Below are 7,893 nucleotides of genomic sequence, written 5' to 3'. Positions count from 1 at the left end.
AGCACTACACAATTGGGACATCAATAAGGCTGAACTAAGAAAATATAAGGGCGAGCTGAGAAAGGCTCAGAACAAATCCTGGGTGGAATTCTGCAGCTCCGTGGAGGATACATCTGAGGCCTCTAGGCTAAGGAAAGTTCCGTCCTCGAGATCTATTACGGTGGGATATATTCAGAAGTCGGAGAGGAAACACTAGAACTACTTGTTGATACACATTTCTCGGGAAACTCTCCAAAGGACAGCGTAAAAACTTACCAAACGAAGGCGAAAGAATTTCGGCCTATTAGTCTGTCATCCTTTATGCTGAAGACTCTAAAGAGGAGAGCAAAGATCCCTGGAGATCGCCTGCCGGGGCAGCAGCATGCATATAGTAAATCCACTGAAACAGCCCTTCACGACCTATTCGGCAATATAGAGGGTTCTCTCGCTGTCATGGAATATACAATGGTAGCACTTCTTGACATGAAATGTGCTTTCAAGAATGTAAAACCGACGTCAATTATGAAGGAGGAGATGCATTACGGCAGGCTTGGAATCTGTAGATCTTAAGAGATGGGTCAGCAGAGGAACACCTCAAGGAGGTGTAATGTCTACTTTACTCTGGATTATAGCTATTAACAATATATTAGGTTAAGTTAGGTTAGACTGAAAAGAGAGCACGGATATTGATCCGTCCCATGCCACGCCTAAGCCAGTAATCGGTTTGTTGTGCGCTGTAAAAACTAAAAAGTAACCTCGAAAAAGAAAATGTTAAGTTAGGAATTCCGTGCTACTTACAAAATCCTTAATTGTTTTCCATACCACGCACCTAAACTGGTGCTGGTTTTGTGTCCCCACCTATGTACCGGTTTCTTTTAACCGCGAAAACCGGGCAATGACAAAGGAGATGCTCCAACGTCTCATCATCTTCCCTGCATGCCCCACACATGCTATCACTTATCGCAGCTGGTAGTCCTATTTGTCCATTATGATAACGAGTACTATATTGACCTCCTTCTTACTTCCTTTCAGTAATAGCCTCGTCCTCTCACGATCCGCATCATCCCATAGGATTTTCGGCGTTCGTCGCCTACGCCCTTAAATCGGACTGCGTCGACCCGAAAGGCTTCGGGTTAACCAAGTTTATTGAAGGCAATCCTCTGGCCTTCACTGCCCTTTCGTTCCCCCTTACTTCGTTATGGCCCGGCACCCAAACGCCATCGTAAGAGAAGTCGTTAGTCCCCTTACATTGCAAGACTGTTTTTGACCTTACCCATTTTACTTTCCGTAAAGATGTTCACACGACGACGTCCTCGCGTTAGCACCACATCGCCCGGATCTTCGCCTGCAACACTGTATTATAGTCAGGCAGTCTAAAACCAATCTCAGTCCCTAGGTTCTCAATGTAGACCCAGGATCACTCTGTCCTCTAGCTTTGATCCATCCGTGTAACATGATCTTCCAGATGGCAATACTAGGGTTCCGTCAGTCCAAGACTGTGCCGCTGGCAGCAGTGCCTCGCACTCGATCTCAAGTGTCGTCCATTCCTTCCAGGTTTCCTATAATCGCCTCGATTATACCGCGATGGTATGAGCTGCTCCCATCCTCAATCCATTCTTTCATCGTCTTAGCCGCAGTGGCTGCCTCACACTTAATCTGTATGTCAATGGTTCGCATATCTAGAATAGTCGCCAATGCCCTAGTGGACGTGGTCCTCATCGCTCGGCCCATGCGGCATCTTTTTCGAAGTCACTGTCCTTGCGCCGTGCGCGCTTCCTTCATTACTGTCTCTGGAAGAAAAAGTATATACCCAGTGTTATGCACTGTATATACCCAGTGTTATATGCTGTAGTTGTCAGACCTATAATGCTATATGGTGTTGTGGTCTGATGGACCAAACTTCAAAAGTCCATCTACCGTTCAATACTCAGTTAAATCCAAAGGATGGCCTGTTTGTGCATCACAGCCGCACTGTGTTAAGCTTGAGACATTGCCCGATTTTCCAAGCAGTGTGGATTACACATTGTCTGAGCCGCTTTTTACTTTATGAAAGGTACTGTACCACTTTTTATGATAAAACCGATTGGCACTACGACATCCCTGGTAATAAAAGTTATAAGACTTCTATACGAATGATGGACTTTGGGATGTAATCTGAAGAACTAGGATTGGTCGAGAAGGTAGCCCAACCACTATATTGTGTATTAAGCGGAGATCCCTGTAATTAAAGAAGTGGTGGAATGGCTAAGATGTAATGTCATAACGACGATTGACATAAATATCTTTTCAGACAGTCAGGCAGTCATTAAATCCGAGATACCCTAGAGAATTGTAGAGCCGACGAGCTTGCGAGACTAGGAACTACCTAACACATTCCAGGGGAACTGAAATCTGTGGGTATGCCTCTAGCGACATGTAGCTAAGTTTTTTTTAGATGATCAGAACGGAGAGGGGATGGGGTGGGCGTAGTTGTGAGCATTCCAAAATTATGTGGCCTGGTCTAGACTTGAAGAGATCTACCGCTTTGCTGTCACTGGCTACAACAGACGTCTCAGCGTCATTGTGTCCGTCATGACAGGTCACTGCCTGAACGGAAAACATTGCCGCAGATGTGAGGGCATCAAGGAAGAAGAGACTATAGAACATCTACTGTGTGTGTGTCACGCTCTAACAGCCAGCAGGAATTCCACTTTAGGTTCTCATTTCTTTGAGAACTTAGCGGATGTGAACATTCACAAGTTGTTGGGCTTTTTAAATCGATCTGAATGGATCAACGGTAGGAACTAGAAGGCATCTTCCTTCTCCTGTTCCTTTGGTATCGCAATGGACGAGTCTGATAGCATACTGTCATTTAAACTTACCCTAACTTCGTTTATAGTAAAACTTTAATAGTAATTTTGTCCGTGGTATAGCATGCCCTTTTTTTAGAAATTCTTTACAGCATTTTTCTTAAACGAAATTATTTTCGTTTTCAGCAAAGTGTGCTTTTTTACTCTAATGGCAAAGAATGTGCTTGAGTGTAGAAGGGCGTACGGTCAAAAGACTCATTTTTTTCACTAAATCAGAAAACACACAATAATGATAGGGGTGCATGTAAAATCGGGAAGGTAGAAAAAATGATCTATGTATGTACAATACCACAAACTTAAATAAAAAAATATCTGTACATAGTTGGAAAATATTTTGCGCGATAAGGAAATAGGTATGCATACGAGTTTCTATTGGACTTACTTTAACAATAACACTTTGTTACTTTCATTTATTACTTTTTATGTTTTACCAAGATAGTCTTTGAAGTAATTTCTCACATAGCATACATATTTTTCATTTGTAAAATATCTTCTTGTTACTTCTAATAAAACCTTTAAATTGAAAACAATTCGAAACTTTCTTCGTCTCTTGCATTAGCTGACCTCTTAATAGGTTATGAGCCTACGCTAAAATCTTTCGGGAACAGAACAATAATAATCAAAGGAAAAATATAAAAGGAAGCTGAAAATGGTTTTAAAGCAAACATTTCCCAAGTTAAGTACCAATAATTACCATTCCTGGAAATTTAATGTTGAAATGGTTCTCTTGGAAAGGAAATTGTGGAATCATGTTACGGACGCCATACCTGAATCTCCGAATGCAGCATGGATGGTAAAGCTCGTGCTGTGATTGGTTTGTCCATAGAAGATTCACAAAAAATTCATATAAGAAAGCTAACAACGGCAAAAGCATATTGGGATGCCCTCAAGACACAACATGAAAAGTCGAATTTGAGCAATCGTGTCAGTCTCCTCCGACAGCTATCATCAAAGCGTATGAACGAAAGCCAGTCGATGGAGAGTCACATCTCAGAATTCTTGGAAATTGTGGGTAAATTAAAGGATCTCGGAGAAGAATTTCCCGAGCATAAGGTCGTGTCTTCCCTTCTTGGAAGCTTGCCGGAAAATTATAATATCTTGGTGTCAGCCTTGGAAGTTCGCCCGGAAAAGGATTTAAAATTGGATATAGTAAAAGAAAAATTAACGCAAGAGGCAAAATGGAGAAATGTCGAACAAGAAGCTGTATTGAAAATCAGAAGCAAGAAACCAGGTTATAACCCGAAATGCTATCAGTGTGGTAAGAACGGACACATAAAAAGAAATTGCAATCAACGTCAAAATAAGCAGAGAGAAAATGCTAAATATACGTCAAAAGCGGACTCAAATGCGTGTTTTGTTGCCGCTTCATCTCAAAATGAGAACATGTGGTTCATAGATTCCGCTGCAACTTGCCATATGACGTGTAAGGAGAGTTTTTTCACGGAGCTTGATAAAAATTGTGCCAATGATGTTTATCTAGCTGATGGTACAATTTTGAAGTCCAATGGTGTTGGCGAAGGAATATTTTATGGTTTACATAAGGAAATTAAAATGAAAAACGTTCTTTTTATGCCGAAATTGGAGGGAAGCTTGTTATCAGTCCCAAAGTTGACAATGCAAGGCTTCACAATAAAATTCGAAGGACAGAAGTGTTTGATAACTCTGAAAGGTGAGTTGTATGCTAGTGCTACATTAAACGGAAATCTATTTGTAATGGATGAAAAACATATGGCTATGATGACGTCGTGTATTCACACTTGGCACCGTCGATTTGGTCACCGTGATATGGAAGCAATAAAATCTGGTGTGAATAAGTCACTAATGGCTGGGATACAATTGGAGAGATGCAATTGTGAAAGTAAGTGTGAAGTGTGTTTAAAAGGGAAGATGACCCGAAAACTCTTTCCGAAGATTGCAGAAAATCGCGCAAAAAGCACACTCGACTTAATACGCAGTGACTTGTGTGGTCCCATGCAAAATTGCACTCCAACTGGCAATCGCTTTGTTCTGACCCTAATTGATGACAAGAGCAGATATTGTACTGTTTATTTTTTGAAAAATAAAGGGGAAGCAATTCATAAAATCAAAGATTTTGTGGCATACACTGAAACAAAATTTGGTAAGCGTATGAAAACCTTGCGGACAGACAGAGGCGGAGAATTTTTGAATTTTGCAGATAATTTTAAATTATCTACAAAATCGTCTACCAACGTTTGCAAACGAAGTAACACCCTATGAGGAATGGCATTCGAAAAAGCCAAGCATGAAACATATTAAGATTTTTGGTTCTGTTGCATATGCTCACTTCACAAAGAAGAAGCGCGAAAAGATAGATGCTGTTGCAAGAAAATACATCTTCGTGGGATATTCTGATGAAACAAAAGGTTATCGTCGGCTGGATCCCAATGATAACACCATTATCATAAGTAGAGACGTTAGTTTTTTGGAAGAAGACAAGTCGAAAGTTGAATTTGCGGAAACTACATTCGAAGAAAATTGCGAAATCGGACAAACATCAAATGACAACGAAGAAGTTATAGATGAGATACCAGATACCATCGAATTTGCGTCAGGAGATGAACCTTTCGAAACCGCAAGTGATTCATTTACTTCCGAAGAAGATGCAGTAATCTCAAAAAGGGTTTCACTAAGGTCAACAAAAGGTAAGAAGCCCAAGCGATATGAAGCGAATATGACAGCAATGAAATCAGAACCTCAAACGTACGAGGAAGTTATGAACCATCCAGAGAAAGAGAAGTGGATTCTCTCGATGAAAGATGAAATCCAGTCCATGTACAACAATAACACCTGGGATTTGGTAGAATTGCCCAAAGGCAGAAAAGCTATAAGTTGCAAATGGATTTTTAAAATAAAAACTTTGGTTGATGGAGGAAGCCGATATAAGGCACGACTTGTTGCAAGAGGTTTTTCACAGAAATATGGTGAAGACTACGACCATATTTTTGCTCCAGTTGTGAAACACACATCCTTTCGAACATTACTTACATAATTTGAAAGTTCATCACATTGATATAAAAACGGCGTTTTTTAACGGGAATATTGACAGGGAAATTTTTATAAAACAGCCAGAAGGTTTCATCGAGGAAGGAAAAGAGAACCTAGTTTGTAAATTAAACCAAAGTATTTACGGGCTCAAACAATCCGCTAGATGTTGGAACAAAGAATTAATGATGTGCTCACAAATTTCGGATTCAGAAGGGGAAAAGCGGATAATTGTTTGTACGTGAAGGAAGTGTCTGGTAATTACGTATACATACGTCCTAGTGTACGTAGATGATATACTTGTAGCAGCCAACTGCGATGATATTGTTCAAGAAGTAATATCTTATGTATCGTCAAAATTCAAAGTAACAGACATGGGAGAACTTAAATTGTATCTAGGGATGGAGGTATCAAGAGATGATAATGGATTATTTTATATATCACAAACTAGATATATAGACAAAATTATTAACCAGTATGCCCTTGATAAAGCAAAACCATCACTTATCCCGCTAGATACAGGCTACTTCAAAGAAACAAAAGATGAAGATTTATTGGAAACCGACAACAAATATCGCATGGCTATTGGTTCACTACTTTACTTGGCTGGTAATTCCAGGCCAGATATTTCTGCTGCCGTTTCTATTTTATCGCGCAAAGTAAGCAAGCCGTCCAAAAGGGATTGGAACGAAGTGAAACGTGTGTTCAAATATCTTCAAGGGGCTCGATGTGAAAAACTTTGTGTAGGCACGAAAGACGTAAAGTTTACGGGTTATGCAGATGCCGATTGGGCAGGTGACTACAAAGATCGCAAGTCAACTAGTGGATATTTATTCAAACTTGGTCAAGCCACTATCAGGTATGCAAGCCGAAAATAAAACATCGTATCACTTTCATCAACTGAAGCAGAGTTGGTGTCACTTGCGGAAGCAACACAAGAGTGTATATGGTTGCAGCAATTGCTGAAGGATTTCAAAATTGATCTTATCGAAAAGCCACTTATATTTGAAGATAATCAAAGCTGTCTAAAAATACTAGACTCAGAAAGAATTAACCCACGCTGCAAACATATTGATATTGCAAATACAAATGCAAATTTTGCCCATGAACATTCCACTAAGGAACAGGGGCAAACTTCTCACATATCAATGAGTGCAGTCCGATTCAAGTTTAAGCTCAATGATAAGGGGCCTCCTTTTTATAGCCGAGTCCGAACGGCGAGCCGCAGTGCGACACCTCTTTATGGAGAAGTTTTACATGGCATAGTACCTCACAAATGTCGCCAGCATTAGGAGGGGAAAACCACCGGTGAAAAAAAATTTTTTTTTTTCCTGATGGTCTCGCCAGGATTCGAACCCAGGCGTTCAGCGTCATAGGCGGACATGATAACCTCTGCGCTACGGTGGCCTACATATTGATATTAAATACTTTTATATTAAAGATGTTAAGAATTCCAATGAAATAGAATATAAGTACTGTCCTACGGCTACTATGATTGCCGATATGTTAACTAAGCCATCAGGCAACATAAAATTGAGAACACTCAAAGAACTTGGTGGATTAATTATATAGTGTTATTGAGAAGGGGTATTGGGTTTACTTTAACAATAACACTTTGTTACTTTCATTTATAACTTTTTATGTTTTACCAAGATAGTCTTTGAAGTAATTTCTCACATAGCATACATATTTTTCATTTGCAAAATATCTTCTTGTTACTTCTAATAAAACCTTTAAATTGAAAACAATTCGAAACTTTCTTCGTCCCTTGCATTAGCTGACCTCTTAGTATTGGGTTGCCCAAAAAGTAATTGCGGATTTTTCATATAGTCGGCGTTGACAAATTTTTTCACAGCTTGTGACTCTGTAATTGCATTCTTTCTTCTGTCAGATATCAGCTGTTACTTTTAGCTTGCTTTAGAAAAAAAAAGTATATTTGATTAAAGTTCATTCTAAGTTTTATTAAAAATGTATTTACTTTCTTTTAAAAAATCCGCAATTACTTTTTGGACAACCCAATAGTTTCACTTGGACGCAGGGAATGTCCCCTATGAATGCAGTG

This window comes from Stomoxys calcitrans, chromosome 1, assembly GCF_963082655.1.
Source record: "Stomoxys calcitrans chromosome 1, idStoCalc2.1, whole genome shotgun sequence".
Taxonomy (NCBI): Eukaryota; Metazoa; Arthropoda; class Insecta; order Diptera; family Muscidae; genus Stomoxys; species Stomoxys calcitrans.
This window is presented reverse-complemented; position numbering follows the sequence as displayed.